This window comes from Gorilla gorilla, chromosome 1 (genome assembly GCF_029281585.2).
Source record: "Gorilla gorilla gorilla isolate KB3781 chromosome 1, NHGRI_mGorGor1-v2.1_pri, whole genome shotgun sequence".
Lineage (NCBI taxonomy): Eukaryota > Metazoa > Chordata > Mammalia > Primates > Hominidae > Gorilla > Gorilla gorilla.
Genome location: NC_073224.2, coordinates 111,230,955 through 111,254,439, shown reverse-complemented (window position 1 = coordinate 111,254,439; position 23,485 = coordinate 111,230,955).

Here is a 23,485-nt window from a genome sequence, read left to right as displayed (position 1 = left end):
CTCTGTCTAAAGGAAGGTTCAACTCTGTGAGTTGAACACACGCAACCCAAAGAAGTTACTGAGAATTCTTCTAACTAGAATTAGATGAGGAAATCCCTTTTCCAACGAAATCCTCAAAGAGGTCCAAATATCCACTTGCAGACTTTACAAACAGAGTGTTTCCAAACTGCTCTATGAAAAGAAAGGTGAAACTCTGTGAGTGGAACGCACACAACACAAAGTGGTTTCTGAGAATGATTCTCTCTAGTTCTTATATGAAGATATTTCCTTTTCTACCTTTCGCCCCAAAACGCTTGAAATCTCCAGTTTCAAATTCCACAAAAAGAGGGTTTCAAATCTGCTCTGTCTAAAGGAAGGTTCAACACTGTGAGTTGAACACACAAAACCCAAAGAAGTTACTGAGAATTCTTCTGTCTAGCATTAGAGGAAGAAATCCCGTTTCCAACGAAATACTCAAAGAGGTCCAAATATCCACTTGCAGACTTTACAAACAGAGTGTTTCCAAACTGCTCTATGAAAAGAAAGGTTAAACTCTGTGAGTGGAATGCACACAACACAAAGTGGTTCCTGAGAATGATTCTCTCTAGTTTTTATACGAAGATATTTCCATTTCTACCGTTGGCACAAAAGCGCTTGAAATCTCCACTTGCAAATTCCACAAAAAGAGGGTTTCAAATCTGCTCTGTCTAAAGGAAGGTTCAAATCCGTGAGTTGAACACACGCAACCCAAAGAAGTTACTGAGAATTCTTCTGTCTAGAATTAGATGAGGAAATCCCGTTTCCAACGAAATCCTCAAAGAGGTCTAAATATCCACTTGCAGACTTTACAAACAGAGGGTTTCCAAACTGCTGTATGAAAAGAAAGGTGAAACTCTGGGAGTGGAACGCACACAACACAAAGTGGTTTCTGAGAATGATTCTCTCTAGTTCTTATACAAAGATATTTCCTTTTCTACCGTTGGCCCCAAAGCGATTGAAATCTCCACTTGCAAATTCCACAAAAAGAGGGTTTCATATCTGCTCTGTCTAAAGGAAGTTTCAAATCTATGAGTTGAACACACGCAACCCAAAGTAGTTACTGAGAATTCTTCTGTCTAGAATTAGATGAGGAAATCCCGTTTCCAACGAAATCCTCAAAGAGGTCTAAATATCCACTTGCAGACTTTACAAACAGAGTGTTTCCAAACTGCTCTATGAAAAGAAAGGTGAAACTCTGTGAGTGGAGCGCACACAGGACAAAGTGGTTTCTGCAATGATTCTCTCTAGTTTTTATACGACGATATTTCCTTTTCTACCATTGGCCCCAAAGCGCTTGAAATCTCCACTTGCAAATTCCACAAAAAGAGGGTTTCAAATCTGCTCAGTCTAAAGGATGGTTCAACTCTGTGAGTTGAACACACACAACCCAAAGTTACTGAGAATTCTTCTGTCTAACATTACATGAAGAAATCCCGTTTCCAAAGATATCCTCAAATAGGTCCAAATATCCACTTGCAGACTTTACAAACAGAGTGTTTCCAAACTGCTCCATGAAAAGAAAGGTTAAACTCTGTGAATGGATCGCAGTCAACACAAAGTGGTTTTTGAGAATGATTCTCTCTAGTTCTTATATGAAGATATTTCCTTTTCTACATTTCGCAACAAAACGCTTGAAATCTCCACTTTCAAATTCCACAAAAAGAGGGTTTCAAATCTGCTCTGTCTAAAGAAGGTTCAACTCTGTGAGTTGAACACACACAACCCAAAGTTACTTAGAATTCTTCTGTCTAGCATTAGATGAAGAAATCCCGTTTCCAAAGATATCCTCAAATAGGTCCAAACATCCACTTGCAGACTTTACAAACAGAGTGTTTCCAAACTGCTCCATGAAAAGAAAGGTTAAACTCTGTGAATGGATCGCACTCAACACAAAGTGGTTTTTCAGAATGATTCTCTCTAGTTTTTATACGAAGATATTTCCTTTTCTACCGTTGGCACCAAAGCGCTTGAAATCTCCACTTGGAAATTCCACAAAAAGAGGGTTTCAAATCTGCTCTGTCTAAAGGAAGGTTCAACTCTGTGAGTTGAACACACAAAACCCAAAGAAGTTACTGAGAATTCTTCTGTCTAGCATTAGATGAAGAAATCCCGTTTCCAACGAAATCCTCAAAGAGGCCCAAATATCCACTTGCAGACTTTACAAACAGAGTGTTTCAAAACTGCTCTATGAAAAGAAAGGTTAAACTCTGTGAGTGGAACTCACACAACACAAAGTGGTTTCTGAGAATGATTCTCTCTAGTTTTTATACGAAGATATGTCCTTTTCTACCGTTGGCCCAAAAGCGCATGAAATCTCCACTTGCAAATTCCACAAAAAGAGGGTTTCATATCTGCTCTGTCTAAAGGAAGGTTCAACTCTGTGAGTTGAACACACGCAACCCAAAGAAGTTACTGAGAATTCTTCTAACTAGAATTAGATGAGGAAATCCCGTTTCCAACGAAATCCTCAAAGAGGTCCAAATATCCACTTGCAGACTTTACAAACAGAGTGTTTCCAAACTGCTCTATGAAAAGAAAGGTTAAACTCTGTGAGTGGAACGCACACAACACAAAGTGGTTTCTGAGAATGATTCTCTCTAGTTCTTATACGAAGATATTTCCTTTTCTACCTTTGGCCCCAAAGCGCTTGAAATCTCCACTTACAAATTCCACAAAATGAGTGTTTCAAATCTGCTCTGTCTAAAGGAAGGTTCAACTCTGTGAGTTGAACACACTCAACCCAAAGCAGTTACTGGGAATTCTTCTATATAGAATTAGATGAGGAAATCCCTTTTCCAACGAAATCCTCAAAGAGGTCTAAATATCCACTTGCAGACTTTACAAACAGAGTGTTTCCAAACTGCTCTATGAAAAGAAAGGTGAAACTCTGTGAGTGGAATGCACACAACACAAAGTTGTTTCTGAGAATGATTCTCTCTAGTTCTTATACAAAGATATTTCCTTTTCTACCGTTGGCCCCAAAGCGCTTGAAATCTCCACTTTCCAATTCCACAAAAAGAGGGTTTCAAATCTGCTCTGTCTAAAGGAAGGTTCAAATCTATGAGTTGAACACACGCAACCCAAAGTAGTTACTGAGAATTCTTCTGTCTAGAATTAGATGAGGAAATCCCGTTTCCAACGAAATCCTCAAAGAGGTCCAAATATCCACTTGCAGACTTTACAAACAGAGTGTTTCCAAACTGCTCCATGAAAAGGAAGGTTAAACTCTGTGAATGGATCGCAGTCAACACAAAGTGGTTTTTGAGAATGATTCTCTCTAGTTTTTATACGAAGATATTTCCTTTTCTACCGTTGGCACCAAAGCGCTTGAAATCTCCACTTGCAAATTCCACAAAAAGAGGGTTTCAAATCTGCTCTCTCTAAAGGAAGGTTCAACTATGTGAGTTGAACACACAAAACCCAAAGAAGTTACTGAGAATTCTTCTGTCTAGCATTAGATGAGGAAATCCCGTTTCCAACGAAATCCTCAAAGAGGTCCAAATACCCAATTGCAGACTTTACAAACAGAGTGTTTCGAAACTGCTCTATGAAAAGAAAGGTTAAACTCTGTGAGTGGAACGCACACAACACAAAGTGGTTTCTGAGAATGATTCTCTGTAGTTTTTATACGAAGATATTTCCTTTTCTACTGTTGGCCCCAAAGCGCTTGAAATCTCCACTTGCAAATTCCACAAAAAGAGGGTTTCAAATCTGCTCTGTCTAAAGGAAGGTTCAAATCTGTCAGTTGAACACACGCAACCCAAAGAAGTTACTGAGAATTCTTCTAACTAGAATTAGATGAGGAAATCCCGTTTCCAACAAAATCCTCAAAGAGGTCCAAATATCCACTTGCAGACTTTACAAACAGAGTGTTTCCAAACTGCTCTATGAAAAGAAAGGTGAAACTCTGTGAGTGGAACGCTCACAACACAAAGTGGTTTCTGAGAATGATTCTCTCTAGTTCTTATACGAAGATATTTCCTTTTCTACCTTTGGCCCCAAAGCGCTTGAAATCTCCACTTGCAAATTCCACAAAATGAGTGTTTCAAATCTGCTCTGTCTAAAGGAAGGTTCAACTCTGTGAGTTGAACACACGCAACCCAAAGCAGTTACTGGGAATTCTTCTGCATAGAATTAGATGAGGAAATCCCGTTTCCAACGAAATCCTCAAAGAGGTCTAAATATCCACTTGCAGCCTTTACAAACAGAGTGTTTCCAAACTGCTCTATGAAAAGAAAGGTGAAACTCTGTGAGTGGAACGCACACAACACAAAGTGGTTTCTGAGAATGATTCTCTCTAGTTCTTATACAAAGATATTTCCTTTTCTACCGTTGGCCCCAAAGCGCTTGAAATCTCCACTTGCAAATTCCACAAAAAGAGGGTTTCAAATCTGCTCTGTCTAAAGGAAAGTTCAACTCTGTGAGTTGAACACACACAACCCAAAGAAGTTACTGAGAATTCTTCTGTCTAGCGTTAGATGAAGAAATCCCGTTTCCAACGAAATCCTCATATAGGTCCAAATATCCACTTGCAGACTTTACAAACAGAGTGTTTCCAAACTGCTCCATGAAAAGAAAGGTTAAACTCTGTGAATGGATCGCAGTCAACACAAAGTGGTTTTTGAGAATGATTCTCTCTAGTTTTTATATGAAGATATTTCCTTTTCTACCGTTGGCACCAAAGTGCTTGAAATCTCCACTTGCAAATTCCACAAAAAGAGGGTTTCAAATCTGCTCTGTCTAAAGGAAGGTTCAACTCTGTGAGTTGAACACACAAAACCCAAAGAAGTTACTGAGAATTCTTCTGTCTAACATTAGATGAAGAAATCCCGTTTCCAACGAAATCCTCAAATAGGTCCAAATATCCACTTGCAGACTTTACAAACAGAGTGTTTCCAAACTGCTCCATGAAAAGAAAGGTTAAACTCTGTGAATGGATCCCAGTCAACACAAACTGGTTTCTGAGAATGATTCTCTCTAGTTTTTATACGAAGATATTTCCTTTTCTACCGTTGGCCCAAATGCGCTTGAAATCTCCACTTTCAAATTCCACAAAAAGAGGGTTTCAAATCTGCTCTGTCTAAAGTAAGGTTCAACTCTGTGAGTTGAACACACAAAACCCTAAGAAGTTACTGAGAATTCTTCTGTCTAGCATTAGATGAAGAAATCCCGTTTCCAAAGAAATCCTCAAACAGGTCCAAAGATCCACTTGCAGACTTTACAAACAGAGTGTTTCCAAACTGCTCTATGAAAAGAAAGGTTAAACTCTGTGAGTGGAACGCACACAACACAAAGTGATTCTGAGAATGATTCTCTCTAGTTTTTATACGAAGATATTTCCTTTTCTACCATTGGCCCCAAAGCGCTTGAAATCTCCACTTGCAAATTCCACAAAAAGAGGGTTTCAAATCTGCTCTGTCTAAAGAAAGGTTCAACTCTGTGGGTTGAACACACGCAATGCAAAGCAGTTACTGGGAATTCTTCAATATAGAATTAGATGAGGAAATTCCGTTTCCAACGAAATCCTCAAAGAGGTCCAAATATCCACTTGCAGACTTTACAAACAGAGTGTCTCCAAACTGCTCTATGAAAAGAAAGGTTAACCTCTCTGAGTGGAACACACACAACACAAAGTGGTTTCTGAGAATGATTCTCTCTAGTTTTTATAGGAAGATGTTTACCTTTCTACCGTTGGCCCCAAAGCGCTTGATATCTCCACTTGCAAATTCCACAAAAAGAGGGTTTCAAATCTGCTCTGTCTAAAGGAATGTTCAACTCTGTGAGTTGAACACACACAACCCAAAGAAGTTACTGAGAATTCTTCTGTCTAGCGTTAGATGAAGGAATCCCGTTTCCAACGAAATCCTCAAATAGGTCCAAATATCCACTTGCAGACTTTACAAACAGAGTGTTTCCAAACTGCTCTATGAAAAGAAAGGTTAAACTCTGTGAGTGGAATGCAGTCAACACAAAACGGTTTCTGAGAATGATTCTCTCTAGTTCTTATACGAAGATATTTCCTTTTCTACTGTTGGCCCCAAAGCGCTTGAAATCTCCACTTGCAAGTTCCACAAAAAGAGGGTTTCAAATCTGCTCTGTCTAAAGGAAGGTTCAACTCTGTGAGTTCAACACACGCAACCCAAAGAACTTACTGAGAATTCTTCTATCTAGAATTAGATGAGGAAATCCCGTTTCCAATGACATCCTCAAAGAGGTCCAAATATCCACTTGCAGACTTTACAAACAAAGTGTTTCCAAACTGCTCTATGAAAAGAAAGGTTAAACTCTGTGAGTGGAACGCACACATGACAAAGCGGTTTCTGAGAATGATTCTCTCTAGTTTTTATACGAAGATATTTCCTTTTCTACCGTTGGCACCAAAGTGCTTGAAATCTCCACTTGCAAATTCCACAATAAGAGGGTATCAAATATGCTCTGTCTAAAGGAAGGTTCAACTCTGTGAGTTGAACTCACACAACCGAAAGAAGTTACTGAGAATTCTTCTGTCTAGCATTAGATGAAGAAATCCCGTTTCCAACGAAATCCTCAAAGAGGTCCAAATATCCACTTGCAGACTTTACAAACAGAGTGTTTCCAAACTGCTCTATGAAAAGAAAGGTTAAACTCTGTGAGTGGAATGCACACAACACAAAGTGGTTTCTGAGAATGATTCTCTCTAGTTTTTATACGAAGATATTTCCTTTTCTACCGTTGGCCCAAAAATGCTTGAAATCTCCACTTGCAAATTCCACAAAAAGAGGGTTTCATATCTGCTCTGTCTAAGGGAAGGTTCAACTCTGTGAGTTGAACACACACAACCCACAGAAGTTACTGAGAATTCTTCTGTCTAGCATTAGATGAAGAAATCCCGTTTCCAACGAAATCCTCAAAGATGTCCAAATATCCACTTGCAGATGTTACAAACAGAGTGTTTCCAAACTGCTCTATGAAAAGAAAGGTTAAACTCTATGAGTGGAATGCACACAACACAAAGTGGTTTCTGAGAATGATTCTCTCTAGTTTTTATACGAAGATATTTCCTTTTCTACCATTGACCCCAAAGCGCTTGAAATCTCCACTTGCAAATTCCACAAAAAGAGGGATTCAAATCTGCTCTGTCTAAAGGAAGGTTCAACTCGGTGAGTTGAACACACTCAAAACAAAGCTGTTACTGAGAATTCTTCTATATAGAATCAGATGAGGAATTCCCATTTCCAACGAAATCATCAAAGAGGTCCAAATATCCACTTGCAGACTTTACAAACAGAGTGTTTCCAAACTGCTCTATCTAAAGAAAGGTTAAACGGTGTGAGTGGAACGCACACAACCCAAAGTGGTTTCTGAGAATGATTCTCTCCAGTTTTTATACGAAGATATTTCCCTTTCCACCGTTGGCCACAAAGCGCATGAAATCTCCACTTGCAAATTTCACAAAATGAGTGTTTCAAATCTGCTATGTCTACAGGAAGGTTCACCACTGTGAGTTGAACACACGCAACCCAAAGAAGTTACTGAGAATTCTTCTATCTGGCATTAGATGAGGAAATCCCGTTTCCAACGAAATCCTCAAAGAGGTCCAAATGTCCACTTGCAGACTTTACAAACAGAGTGTTTCCAAACTGCTCTATGAAAAGAAAGGTTAAACTCTATAAGTGGAAGGCACACATGACAAAGCGGTTTCTGAGAATGATTCTCTCTAGTTTTTATACGAAGATATTTCCTTTTCTACCGTTGGCCCCAAAGTGCTTGAAATCTCCACTTGCAAATTCCACAAAAAAAGGGTTTCAAATCTGCTCTGTCTAAAGGAAAGTTCAACTCTGTGAGTTGAACACACACAACCCAAAGAAGTTTCTGAGAATTCTTCTATCTAGCATTAGATGAGGAAATCCCATTTCTAACGATATCCTCGAAGAGGTCCAAATATCCACTTGCATACTTTAGAAACAGAGTGTTTCCAAACTGCTCTAAGAAAAGAAAGGTTAAACTCTGTGAGTGGAATGCACACATGACAAAGCAGTTTCTGAGAATGATTCTCTCTAGTTTTTATACGAAGATATTTCCTTTTCTACAGTTGGCCCCAAAGCGCTTGAAATCTCCACTTGCAAATTCCACAAAAAGAGGGTTTCAAATCTGCTCTGTCTAAAGGATGGTTCAACTCTGTGAGTTGAACACACGCAACCCAAAGAAGTTACTGAGAATTCTTCTATCTATAATTAGATGAGGAAATCCCGTTTCCATGGAAATCCTCAAAGAGGTCCAAATACGCACTTGCAGACTTTACAAACAGAGTGTTTCCAAACTGCTCTATGAAAAGAAAGGTTAAACTCTGTGAGTGGAATGCACACATGACAAAGCGTTTCCTGAGAATGATTCTCTCTGGTTTTTATACGAAGATATTTCCTTTTCTACCGTTGGAACCAAAGTGCTTGAAATCTCCACTTGAAAATTCCACAAAAAGAGGGTTTCAAATCTGCTCTGTCTAAAGGAAGGTTCTACTCTGTGAGCTGAACACACACAAACCAAAGAACGTTCTGAGAATTCTTCTATCTAGCATTAGATGAAGAAATCCCATTTCCAACGAAATCCTCAAAGAGGTCCAAATATCAACTTGCAGACTTTACAAACAGCGTGTTTCTCAACTGCTCTATGAAAAGAAAGGTTAAAGTCTGTGAGTGGAATGCACACATGACAAAGCCGTTTCTGAGAATGATTCTCTCTAGTTTTTATACGAAGTTATTTCCTTTTCTACCGTTGGCCCCAAAGCGCATGAAATCTCCACTTGCAAATTCCAAAAAAGAGGGTTTCAACTCTGCTCTGTCTAAAGGAAGGTTCAATTCTGTGAGTTGAACATACAAAACCGAAAGAAGTTACTGAGAATTCTTCTGTCTAGCATTACATGAACAAATCCCGTTTCCAACGAAATCCTCAAAGATGTCCAAATATCCACTTGGAGACATTACAAACAGAGTGTTTCCAAACTGCTCTATGAAAAGAAAGGTTAAACTCTGTGAGTGGAACGCACACATGACAAAGTGGTTTCTGAGAATGAGTCTCTCTAGTTTATATAAGAAGATATTTCCTTTTCTACCGTTGGCCCCAAAGCGCTGGAAATCTCCACTTGCAAATTCCACAAAAAGAGGGTTTCAAATCTGCTCTCTCTAAAGGAAGGTTCAACTCTGTGAGTTGAACACACACAACTCAAAGAAGTTACTGAGAATTCTTCTGTCTAGCATTTGATGAAGAAATCCCGTTTCCAACGATATCCTCAAACATGTCCAAATATCCACTTGCAGACTTTACAATCAGAGTGTTTCCAAACTGCTCTATGAAAAGAAAGGTTAAACTCTGTGAGTGGAACGCAGTCAACACAAAAGGGTTTCTGAGTATGATTCTCTCTAGTTCTTATACGAAGATATTTCCTTTTCTACTGTTGGCCCCAAAGCGCTTGAAATCTCCACTTTCAAGTTCCACAAAAAGAGGGTTTCAAATCTGCTCTGTCTAAATGAAGGTTCAACTCTGTGAGTTGAACACACACAACCCAAAAACTTACTGAGAATTCTTCTATCTAGAATTAGATGAGGAAATCCCGTTTCCAACGACATCCTCAAAGAGGTCCAAATATCCACTTGCAGACTTTACAAACAAAGTGTTTCCAAACTGCTCTATGAAAAGAAAGGTTAAACTCTGTGAGTGGAACGCACACATGACAAAGCGGTTTCTGAGAACGATTCTCTCTAGTTTTTATACGAAGATATTTCCTATTCTACCGTTGGCACCAAAGTGCTTGAAATCTCCACTTGCAAATTCCACAAAAAGAGGGTATCAAATATGCTCTGTCTAAAGGAAGGTTCAACTCTGTGAGTTGAACTCACACAACCAAAGAAGTTACTGAGAATTCTTCTGTCTAGCATTAGATGAAGAAATCCCGTTTCCAACGAAATCCTCAAAGAGGTCCAAATATCCACTTGCAGACTTTACAAACAGAGTGTTTCCAAACTGCTCTATGAAAAGAAAGGTTAAACTCTGTGAGTGGAACGCACACAACACAAAGTGGTTTCTGAGAATGATTCTCTCTAGTTTTTATTCGAAGATATTTCCTTTTCTACCGTTGGCCCAAAAGTGCTTGAAATCTCCACTTGCAAATTCCACAAAAAGAGGGTTTCATATCTGCTCTGTCTAAGGGAAGGTTCAACTCTGTGAGTTGAACACACACAACCCAAAGAAGTTACTGAGAATTCTTCTAACTAGAATTAGATGAAGAAATCCCATTTCCAACGAAATCCTCAAAGAGGTCCAAATATCCTCTTGCAGACTTCACAAACAGAGTGTTTCCAAACTGCTCTATGAAAAGAAAGGTTAAACTCTGTGAGTGGAACACACACAACACAAAGTGGTTTCTGAGAATGATTCTCTCTAGTTTTTATACGAAGATATTTCCATTTCTACCATAGGCCCAAAAGCGCTTGAAATCTCCACTTGCAAGTTCCACAAAAAGAGGGTTTCAAATCTGCTCTGTCTAAAGGAAGGTTCAAATCCGTGAGTTGAACACACGCAACCCAAAGAAGTTACTGAGAATTCTTCTGTCTAGAATTAGATGAGGAAATCCCGTTTCCAACGAAATCCTAAAAGAGGTCTAAATATCCACTTGCAGACTTTACAAACAGAGTGTTTCCAAACTGCTCTATGAAAAGAAAGGTTAAACTCTGTGAGTGGAACGCACACAACACAAAGTGGTTTCTGAGAATGATTCTCTCTAGTTCTTATACGAAGATATTTCCTTTTCTACCATAGGCCCCAAAGCGCTTGAAATCTCCACTTGCAAATTCCACAAAAAGAGGGTTTCATATCTGCTCTGTCTAAAGGAAGGTTCAAATCTGTGAGTTGAACACACACAACCCAAAGAAGTTACTGAGAATTCTTCTGTCTAGCATTAGATGAAGAAATCCCGTTTCCAAAGAAATCCTCAAATAGTTCCAAATATCCACTTGCAGACTTTACAAACAGAGTGTTTCCAAACTGCTCCATTAAAAAGGAAAGGTTAAACTCTGTGAATGGATCGCAGTCAACACAAAGTGGTTTCTGAGAATGATTCTCTCTAGTTTTTATACGAAGATATTTCCTTTTCTACTGTTGGCCCGAAAGCGCTTGAAATCTCCACTTGCAAATTCCACAAAAAGAGGGTTTCATATCTGCTCTGTCTAAAGGAAGGTTCAAATCTGTGAGTTGAACACACGCAACCTAAAGAAGTTACTGAGAATTCTTCTGTCTAGAATTAGATGAGGAAATCCCGTTTCCAACGAAATCCTCTAAGAGGTCTAAATATACACTTGCAGACTTTACAAACAGAGTGTTTCCAAACTGCTCTATGAAAAGAAAGGTTAAACTCTGTGAGTGGAACGGACACAACACAAAGTGGTTTTTGAGAATGATTCTCTCTAGTTTTTATACGAAGATATTTCCTTTTCTACCGTTGGCACCAAAGCGCTTGAAATCTCCACTTGCAAATTCCACAAAAAGAGGGTTTCAAATCTGCTCTGTCTAAAGGAAGGTTCAACTCTGTGAGTTGAACACACACAACCCAAAGAAGTTACTGAGAAATCCTCTGTCTAGCATTAGATGAAGAAATCCCGTTTCCAACGAAATCCTCAAAGAGGTCCAAATATCCACTTGCAGACTTTACAAACAGAGTGTTTCGAAACTGCTCTATGAAAAGAAAGGTTAAACTCTGTGAGTGGAACGCACACAACACTAAGTGGTTTTTGAGAATGATTCTCTCTAGTTTTTATACGAAGATATTTCCTTTTCTACCGTTGGCACCAAAGCGCTTGAAATCTCCACTTGCAAATTCCACAAAAAGAGGGTTTCAAATCTGCTCTGTCTAAAGGAAGGTTCAACTCTGTGAGTTGAACACACAAAACCCAAAGAAGTTACTGAGAATTCTTCTGTCTAGCATTAGAGGAAGAAATCCCGTTTCCAACGAAATCCTAAAAGAGGTCCAAATATCCACTTGCAGACTTTACAAACATAGTGTTTCCAAACTGCTCTATGAAAAGAAAGGTGAAACTCTGTGAGTGGAACGCACACAACACTAAGTGGTTTCTGAGAATGATTCTCTCTAGTTTTTATACGAAGATATTTCCTCTTCCACTGTTGGCACAAAAGCGCTTGAAATCTCCACTTGCAAATTCCACAAAAAGAGGGTTTCAAATCTGCTCTGTCTAAAGGAAGGTTCAACTCGGTGAGTTGAACACACAAAACCCAAAGAAGTTACAGAGAATTCTTCTGTCTAGCATTAGATGAAGAAATCCAGTTTCCAACGAAATCCTCAAAGAGGTCCAAATATCAACTTGCAGACTTTACAAACAGAGTGTTTCGAAACTGCTCTATGAAAAGAAAGGTTAAACTCTGTGAGTGGAACGCACACAACACAAAGTGGTTTTTGAGAATGATTCTCTCTAGTTTTTATACGAAGATATTTCCATTTCTACCGTTGGCCCAAAAGCGCTTGAAATCTCCACTTGCAAATTCCACAAAAAGAGGGTTTCAAATCTGCTCTGTCTAAAGGAAGGTTCAAATCCGTGAGTTGAACACACGCAACCCAAAGAAGTTACTGAGAATTCTTCTGTCTAGAATTAGATGAGGAAATCCCGTTTCCAACGAAATCCTCAAAGAGGTCTAAATATCCACTTGCAGACTTTACAAACAGAGTGTTTCCAAACTGCTCTATGAAAAGAAAGGTTAAACTCTGTGAGTGCAACGCACACAACACAAAGTGGCTTCTGAGAATGATTCTCTCTAGTTCTTATACGAAGATATTTCCTTTTCTACCTTTGGCCCCAAAGCGCTTGAAATCTCCACTTGCAAATTCCACAAAATGAGTGTTTCAAATCTGCTCTGTCTAAAGGAAGGTTCAACTCTGTGAGTTGAACACACGCAACCCAAAGCAGTTACTGAGAATTCTTCTATATAGAATTACATGAGGAAATCCCGTTTCCAACGAAATCCTCAAAGAGGTCTAAATATCCACTTGCAGACTTTACAAACAGAGTGTTTCCAAACTGCTCTATGAAAAGAAAGGTGAAACTCTGTGAGTGGAACGCACACAACACAAAGTGTTTTCTGAGAATGATTCTCTCTAGTTCTTATACAAAGATATTTCCTTTTCTACCGTTGGCCCCAAAGCGCTTGAAATCTCCACTTGCAAATTCCACAAAAAGAGGGTTTCACATCTGCTCTGTCTAAAGGAAGGTTCAAATCTGTGAGTTCAACACACACAACCCAAAGAAGTTACTGAGAATTCTTCTGTCTAGCATTAGATGAAGAAATCCCGTTTCCAACGAAATCCTCAAATAGGTCCAAATATCCACTTGCAGACTTTACAAACAGAGTGTTTCCAAACTGCTCCATGAAAGGAAAGGTTAAACTCTGTGAATGGATCGCAGTCAACACAAAGTGGTTTCTGAGAATGATTCTCTCTAGTTTTTATACGAAGATATTTCCTTTTCTACTGTTGGCCCGAAAGCGCTTGAAATCTCCACTTGCAAATTCCACAAAAAGAGGGTTTCATATCTGCTCTGTCTAAAGGAAGGTTCAAATCTGTGAGCTGAACACACGCAACCCAAAGAAGTTACTGAGAATTCTTCTGTCTAGAATTAGATGAGGAAATCCCGTTTCCAAAGAAATCCTCAAAGAGGTCTAAATATCCACTTGCAGACTTTACAAACAGAGTGTTTCCAAACTGCTCTATGAAAAGAAAGGTGAAACTCTGTGAGTGGAACGCACACAACACAAAGTGGTTTCTGAGAATGATTCTTTCTAGTTTTTATACGAAGATATTTCCTTTTCAACCGTTGGCACAAAAGCGCTTGAAATCTCCACTTGCAAATTCCACAAAAAGAGGGTTTCAAATCTGCTCTGTCTAAAGGAAGGTTCAACTCTGTGAGTTGAACACACAAAACCCAAAGAAGTTACTGAGAATTATTCTGTCTAGCATTAGATGAAGAAATCCCGTTTCCAACGAAATCCTCAAAGAGGTCCAAATATCCACTTGCAGACTTTACAAACAGAGTGTTTCCAAACTGCTCTATGAAAAGAAAGGTTAAACTCTGTGAGTGGAACGCACACAACACAAAGTGGTTTCTGAGAATGATTCTCTCTAGTTCTTATACGAAGATATTTCCTTTTCTACCTTTGGCCCCAAAGCGCTTGAAATCTCCACTTGCAAATTCCACAAAATGAGTGTTTCAAATCTGCTCTGTCTAAAGGAAGGTTCAACTCTGTGAGTTGAACACACGCAACCCAAAGCAGTTACTGAGAATTCTTCTATATAGAATTAGATGAGGAAATCCCGTTTCCAACGAAATCCTCAAAGAGGTCCAAATATCCACTTGCAGACTTTACAAACAGAGTGTTTCCAAACTGCTCTATGAAAAGAAAGGTGAAACTCTGTGAGTGGAACGCACACAACACAAAGTGGTTTCTGAGAATGATTCTCTGTAGTTCTTATACAAAGATATTTCCTTTTCTACCGTTGGCCCCAAAGCGCTTGAAATCTCCACTTGCAAATTCCACAAAAAGAGGGTTTCATATCTGCTCTGTCTAAAGGAAGGTTCAAATCTGTGAGTTGAACACACACAACCCAAAGAAGTTACTGAGAATTCTTCTGTATAGCATTAGATGAAGAAATCCCTTTTCCAAAGAAATCCTCAAATAGGTCCAAATATCCACTTGCAGACTTTACAGAGTGTTTCCAAACTGCTCCATGAAAGGAAAGGTTAAACTCTGTGAATGGATCGCAGTCAACACAAAGTGGTTTCTGAGAATGATTCTCTCTAGTTTTTATACGAAGATATTTCCTTTTCTACTGTTGGCACGAAAGTGCTTGAAATCTCCACTTGCAAATTCCACAAAAAGAGGGTTTCATATCTGCTCTGTCTAAAGGAAGGTTCAAATCTGTGAGTTGAACACACGCAACCCAAACAAGTTACTGAGAATTCTTCTGTCTAGAATTAGATGAGGAAATCCCGTTTCCAACGAAATCCTCAAAGAGGTCTAAATATCCACTTGCAGACTTTACAAACAGAGTGTTTCCAAACTGCTCTATGAAAAGAAAGGTGAAACTCTGTGAGTGGAACGCACACAACACAAAGTGGTTTCTGAGAATGATTCTCTCTAGTTTTTATACGAAGATATTTCCTTTTCTACCGTTGGCACAAAAGCGCTTGAAATCTCCACTTGCAAATTCCACAAAAAGAGGGTTTCAAATCTGCTCTGTCTAAAGGAAGGTTCAACTCGGTGAGTTGAACACACAAAACCCAAAGAAGTTACTGAGAATTCTTCTGTCTAGCATTAGATGAAGAAATCCCGTTTCCAACGAAATCCTCAAAGAGGTCCAAATATCAACTTGCAGACTTTACAAACAGAGTGTTTCGAAACTGCTCTATGAAAAGAAAGGTTAAACTCTGTGAGTGGAACGCACACAACACAAAGTGGTTTTTGAGAATGATTCTCTCCAGTTTTTATACGAAGATATTTCCTTTTCTAAGGTTGGCACCAAAGCGCTTGAAATCTCCACTTGCAAATTCCACAAAAAGAGGGTTTCAAATCTGCTCTGTCTAAAGGAAGGTTCAACTCTGTGAGTTGAACACACAAAACCCAAAGAAGTTACTGAGAATTCTTCTGTCTAGCATTGGATGTAGAAATCCCGTTTCCAACGAAATCCTCAAAGAGGTCCAAATATCCACTTGCAGACTTTACAAACAGAGTGTTTCGAAACTGCTCTATGAAAAGAAAGGTTAAACTCTTTGAGTGGAACGCACACAGCACAAAGTGGTTTCTGAGAATGATTCTCTCTAGTTTTTATACAAAGATATTTCCTTTTCTACTGTTGGCCCCAAAGCGCTTGAAATCTCCACTTTCAAATTCCACAAAAAGAGGGTTTCAAATCTGCTCTGTCTAAAGGAAGGTTCAAATCTGTGAGTTGAACACACACAACCCAAAGAAGTTAATGAGAAATTTTCTGTCTAGAATTAGATGAGGAAATCCCGTTTCCAACGAAATCCTCAAAGAGGTCTAGATATCCACTTGCAGACTTTACAAACAGAGTGTCTCCAAACTGCTCTATGAAAAGAAAGGTAAAACTCTCTGAATGGAACGCACACAACACAAAGTGGTTTCTGAGAATGATTCTCTCTAGTTTTTATACGAAGATATTTCCTTTTCCACCATTGGCACAAAAGCGCTTGAAATCTCCACTTGCAAATTCCACAAAAAGAGGGTTTCGTATCTGCTCTGTCTAAAGGAAGGTTCAACTCTGTGAGTTGAACACACGAAACCCAAAGAAGTTACTGAGAATTCTTCTGTCTAGCATTGGATGAAGAAATCCCGTTTCCAACGAAATCCTCAAAGAGGTCCAAATATCCACTTGCAGACTTTACAAACAGAGTGTTTCCAAACTGCTCTATGAAAAGAAAGGTGAAACTCTGTGAGTGGAACGCTCACAACACAAAGTGGTTTCTGAGAATGATTCTCTCTAGTTCTTATACGAAGATATTTCCTTTTCTACAGTTGGCCCCAAAACGCTTGAAATCTCCACTTTCAAATTCCACAAAAAGAGGGTTTCAAATCTGCTCTGTCTAAAGGAAGGTTCAACTCTGTGAGTTGAACACACAAAACCCAAAGAAGTTACTGAGAATTCTTCTGTCTAGCATTGGATGAAGAAATCCCGTTTCCAATGAAATCCTCAAAGAGGTCCAAATATCCACTTGCAGACTTTACAAACAGAGTGTTTTCAAACTGCTCTATGAAAAGAAAGGTTAAACTCTGTGAGTGGAACGCACACAACACAAAGTGATTTCTGAGAATGATTCTCTCTAGTTTTTATACGAAGATATTTCCTTTTCTACAGTTGGAACAAAAGCGCTTGAAATCTCCACTTGCAAATTCCACAAAACGAGGGTTTCAAATCTGCTCTGTCCAAAGGAAGGTTCAACTCTGTGAGTTGAACGCACGCAACCCAAAGAAGTTACTGAGAATTCTTCTAACTAGAATTGGATGAAGAAATCCCATTTCCAACGAAATCCTCTAAGAGGTCCAAATATCCTCTTGTAGACTTCACAAACAGAGTGTTTCCAAACTGCTCTATGAAAAGAAAGGTTAAACTCTGAGAGTGGAACGCACACAACACAAAGTGGTTTCTGAGAATGATTCTCTCTAGTTTTTATACGAAGATATTTCCATTTCTACCGTTGGCCCAAAAGCGCTTGAAATCTCCAATTTCAAATTCCACAAAAAGAGGATTTCAAATCTGCTCTGTCTAAAGGAAGGTTCAACTCTGTGAGTTGAACACACGCAACCCAAAGAAGTTACTGAGAATTCTTCTGTCTAGAATTAGATGAGGAAATCCCGTTTCCAACGAAATCCTCAAAGAGGTCTAAATATCCACTTGCAGACTTTACACACAGAGTGTTTCCAAACTGCTCTATGAAAAGAAAGGTTAAACTCTGTGAGTGGAACGCACACAACACAAAGTGTTTTCTGAGAATGATTCTCTCTAGTTCTTATACAAAGATATTTCCTTTTCTACCGTTGGCCCCAAAGCGCTTGAAATCTCCACTTGCAAATTCCACAAAAAGAGGGTTTCATATCTGCTCTGTCTAAAGGAAGGTTCAAATCTGTGAGTTCAACACACACAACCCAAAGAAGTTACTGAGAATTCTTCTGTCTAGCATTAGATGAAGAAATCCCGTTTCCAACGAAATCCTCAAATAGGTCCAAACATCCACTTGCAGACTTTACAAACAGAGTGTTTCCAAACTGCTCCATGAAAGGAAAGGTTAAACTCTGTGAATGGATCGCAGTCAACACAAAGTGGTTTCTGAGAAAGATTCTCTCTAGTTTTTATACGAAGATATTTCCTTTTCTACTGTTGGCCCAAAAGCGCTTGAAATCTCCACTTGCAAATTCCACAAAAAGAGGGTTTCATATCTGCTCTGTCTAAAGGAAGGTTCAACTCTGTGAGTTGAACACACAAAACCAAAAGAAGTTACTGAGAATTCTTCTGTCTAGCATTAGATGAAGAAATCCCGTTTCCAAAGAAATCCTCAAAGAGGTCCAAATATCCACTTGCAGACTTTACAAACAGAGTGTTTCGAAACTGCTCTATGAAAAGAAAGGTTAAACTCTGTGAGTGGAACGCACACAACACAAAGTGGTTTCTGAGAATGATTCTCTCTAGTTTTTATACAAAGATATTTCCTTTTCTACTGTTGGCCCCAAAGCGCTTGAAATCTCCACTTGCAAATTCCACAAAAAGAGGGTTTCAAATCTGCTCTGTCTAAAGGACGGTTCAACTCTGTGACTTGAACACACAAAACCCAAAGAAGTTACTGAGAATTCTTCTGTCTAGCATTAGATGAAGAAATCCCGTTTCCAACGAAATCCTCAAAGAGGTCCAAATATCCACTTGCAGACTTTACAAACAGAGTGTTTCAAAACTGCTCTATGAAAAGAAAGGTTAAACTCTGTGAGTGGAACGCACACAACACAAAGTGGTTTCTGAGAATGATTGTCTCTAGTTTTTATACAAAGATATTTCCTTTACTACTGTTGGCCCGAAAGCGCTTCAAATCTCCACTTGCAAAGTCCACAAAAAGAGGGTTTCATATCTGCTCTGTCTAAAGGAAGGTTCAACTCTGTGAGTTGAACACACGCAACCCAAAGAAGTTACTGAGAATTCTTCTAACTAGAATTAGATGAGGAAATCCCGTTTCCAACGAAATCCTCAAAGAGGTCCAAATATCCACTTGCAGACTTTACAAACAGAGTGTTTCCAAACTGCTCTATGAAAAGAAAGGTGAAACTCTGGGAGTGGAACGCTCACAACACAAAGTGGTTTCTGAGAATGATTCTCTCTAGTTCTTATACGAAGATATTTCCTTTTCTACCGTTCGCCCCAAAACGCTTGAAATCTCCACTTTCAAATTCCACAAAAAGAGGGTTTCAAATCTGCTCTGTCTAAAGGAAGTTTCAACTCTGTGAGTTGAACACACAAAACCCAAAGAAGTTACTGAGAATTCTTCTGTCTAGCATTAGAGGAAGAAAACCAGTTTCCAACGAAATCCTCAAAGAGGTCCAAATATCCACTTGCAGACTTTACAAACAGAGTGTTTTCAAACTGCTCTATGAAAAGAAAGGTGAAACTCTGTGAGTGGAACGCACACAACACAAAGTGGTTTCTGAGAATGATTCTCTCTAGTTTTTATACGAAGATATTTCCTTTTCTACCGTTGGCACAAAAGCGCTTGAAATCTCCACTTGCAAATTCCACAAAAAGAGGGTTTCAAATCTGCTCTGTCTAAAGGAAGGTTCAACTCTGTGAGTTGAACACACGCAACCCAAATAAGTTACTGAGAATTCTTCTAACTAGAATTAGATGAAGAAATCCCATTTCCAACGAAATCCCCTAAGAGGTCCAAATATCCTCTTGCAGACTTTACAAACAGAGTGTTTCCAAACTGCTCTATGAAAAGAAAGGTGAAACTCTGTGAGTGGAACGCACACAACACAAAGTGGTTTCTGAGAATGATTCTCTCTAGTTCTTATACGAAGATATTTCCTTTTCTACCTTTGGCCCCATAGCGCTTGAAATCTCCACTTGCAAATTCCACAAAATGAGTGTTTCAAATCTGCTCTGTCTAAAGGAAGGTTCAACTCTGTGAGTTGAACACACGCAACCCACAGCAGTTACTGAGAATTCTTCTATATAGAATTAGATGAGGAAATCCCGTTTCCAACGAAATCCTCAAAGAGGTCTAAATATCCACTTGAAGACTTTACAAACAGAGTGTTTCAAAACTACTCTATGAAAAGAAAGGTGAAACTCTGTGAGTGGAACGCACACAACACAAAGTGGTTTCTGAGAATGATTCTCTCTAGTTTTTATACGAAGATATTTCCTTTTCAACCGTTGGCACAAAAGCGCTTGAAATCTCCACTTACAAATTCCACAAAAAGAGGGTTTCAAATCTGCTCTGTCTAAAGGACGGTTCAACTCTGTGAGTTGAACACACAAAACCCAAAGAAGTTACTGAGAATTCTTCTGTCTAGCATTAGATGAAGAAATCCCGTTTCCAACGAAATCCTCAAAGAGGTCCAAATATCCACTTGCAGACTTTACAAACAGAGTGTTTCGAAACTGCTCTATGAAAAGAAAGGTTAAACTCTGTGAGTGCAACGCACACAACACAAAGTGGCTTCTGAGAATGATTCTCTCTAGTTCTTATACGAAGATATTTCCTTTTCTACCTTTGGCCCCAAAGCGCTTGAAATCTCCACTTGCAAATTCCACAAAATGAGTGTTTCAAATCTGCTCTGTCTAAAGGAAGGTTCAACTCTGTGAGTTGAACACACGCAACCCAAAGCAGTTACTGAGAATTCTTCTGTCTAGAATTAGATGAGGAAATCCCGTTTCCAACGAAATCCTCAAAGAGGTCTAAATATCCACTTGCAGACTTTACAAACAGAGTGTTTCCAAACTGCTCTATGAAAAGAAAGGTGAAACTCTGTGAGTGGAACGCACACAACACAAAGTGTTTTCTGAGAATGATTCTCTGTAGTTCTTATACAAAGATATTTCCTTTTCTACCATAGGCCCCAAAGCGCTTGAAATCTCCACTTGCAAATTCCACAAAAAGAGGGTTTCATATCTGCTCTGTCTAAAGGAAGGTTCAAATCTGTGAGTTGAACACACACAACCCAAAGAAGTTACTGAGAATTCTTCTGTCTAGCATTAGATGAAGAAATCCCGTTTCCAAAGAAATCCTCAAATAGTTCCAAATATCCACTTGCAGACTTTACAAACAGAGTGTTTCCAAACTGCTCCATTAAAAAGGAAAGGTTAAACTCTGTGAATGGATCGCAGTCAACACAAAGTGGTTTCTTAGAATGATTCTCTCTAGTTTTTATACGAAGATATTTCCTTTTCAACCGTTGGCACAAAAGCGCTTGAAATCTCCACTTGCAAATTCCACAAAAAGAGGGTTTCATATCTGCTCTGTCTAAAGGAAGGTTCAAATCTGTGAGTTGAACACACGCAACCCAAAGAAGTTACTGAGAATTCTTCTGTCTAGAATTAGATGAGGAAATCCCGTTTCCCACGAAATCCTCAAGGAGGTCTAAATATCCACTTGCAGACTTTACAAACAGAGTGTTTCCAAACTGCTCTATGAAAAGAAAGGTGAAACTCTGTGAGTGGAACGCACACAACACAAAGTGGTTTCTGAGAATGATTCTCTCTAGTTTTTATAGGAAGATATTTCCTTTTCAACCGTTGGCACAAAAGCGCTTGAAATCTCCACTTGCAAATTCCACAAAAAGAGGGTTTCAAATCTGCTCTGTCTAAAGGAAGGTTCAACTCGGTGAGTTGAACACACAAAACCCAAAGAAGTTACAGAGAATTCTTCTGTCTAGCATTAGATGAAGAAATCCTGTTTCCAACGAAATCCTCAAAGACGTCCAAATATCAACTTGCAGACTTTACAAACAGAGTGTTTCGAAACTGCTCTATGAAAAGAAAGGTTAAACTCTGTGAGTGGAACGCACACAACACAAAGTGGTTTTTGAGAATGATTCTCTCTAGTTTTTATATGAAGATATTTCCATTTCTACCGTTGGCCCAAAAGCGCTTGAAATCTCCACTTGCAAATTCCACAAAAAGAGGGTTTCAAATCTGCTCTGTCTAAAGGAAGGTTCAAATCCGTGAGTTGAACACACGCAACCCAAAGAAGTTACTGAGAATTCTTCTGTCTAGAATTAGATGAGGAAATCCCGTTTCCAACGAAATCCTAAAAGACGTCTAAATATCCACTTGCAGACTTTACAAACAGAGTGTTTCCAAACTGCTCTATGAAAAGAAAGGTTAAACTCTGTGAGTGCAACGCACACAACACAAAGTGGCTTCTGAGAATGATTCTCTCTAGTTCTTATACGAAGATATTTCCTTTTCTACCTTTGGCCCCAAAGCGCTTGAAATCTCCACTTGCAAATTCCACAAAATGAGTGTTTCAAATCTGCTCTGTCTAAAGGAAGGTTCAACTCTGTGAGTTGAACACACGCAACCCAAAGCAGTTACTGAGAATTCTTCTATATAGAATTAGATGAGGAAATCCCGTTTCCAACGAAATCCTCAAAGAGGTCTAAATATCCACTTGCAGACTTTACAAACAGAGTGTTTCCAAACTGCTCTATGAAAAGAAAGGTGAAACTCTGTGAGTGGAACGCACACAACACAAAGTGTTTTCTGAGAATGATTCTCTCTAGTTCTTATACAAAGATATTTCCTTTTCTACCGTTGGCCCCAAAGCGCTTGAAATCTCCACTTGCAAATTCCACAAAAAGAGGTTTTCACATCTGCTCTGTCTAAAGGAAGGTTCAAATCTGTGAGTTCAACACACACAACCCAAAGAAGTTACTGAGAATTCTTCTGTCTAGCATTAGATGAAGAAATCCCGTTTCCAACGAAATCCTCAAATAGGTCCAAATATCCACTTGCAGACTTTACAAACAGAGTGTTTCCAAACTGCTCCATGAAAGGAAAGGTTAAACTCTGTGAATGGATCGCAGTCAACACAAAGTGGTTTCTGAGAATGATTCTCTCTAGTTTTTATACGAAGATATTTCCTTTTCTACTGTTGGCCCGAAAGAGGTTGAAATCTCCACTTGCAAATTCCACAAAAAGAGGGTTTCATATCTGCTCTGTCTAAAGGAAGGTTCAAATCTGTGAGCTGAACACACGCAACCCAAAGAAGTTACTGAGAATTCTTCTGTCTAGAATTAGATGAGGAAATCCCGTTTCCAACGAAATCCTCAAAGAGGTCTAAATATCCACTTGCAGACTTTACAAACAGAGTGTTTCCAAACTGCTCTATGAAAAGAAAGGTGAAACTCTGTGAGTGGAACGCACACAACACAAAGTGGTTTCTGAGAATGATTCTCTCTAGTTCTTATACGAAGATATTTCCTTTTCTACCTTTGGCCCCAAAGCGCTTGAAATCTCCACTTGCAAATTCCACAAAATGAGTGTTTCAAATCTGCTCTGTCTAAAGGAAGGTTCAACTCTGTGAGTTGAACACACGCAACCTAAAGCAGTTACTGAGAATTCTTCTATATAGAATTAGATGAGGAAATCCCGTTTCCAACGAAATCCTCAAAGAGGTCCAAATATCCACTTGCAGACTTTACAATCAGAGTGTTTCCAAACTGCTCTATGAAAAGAAAGGTGAAACTCTGTGAGTGGAACGCACACAACACAAAGTGTTTTCTGAGAATGATTCTCTGTAGTTCTTATACAAAGATATTTCCTTTTCTACCGTTGGCCCCAAAGCGCTTGAAATCTCCACTTGCAAATTCCACAAAAAGAGGGTTTCATATCTGCTCTGTCTAAAGGAAGGTTCAAATCTGTGACTTGAAC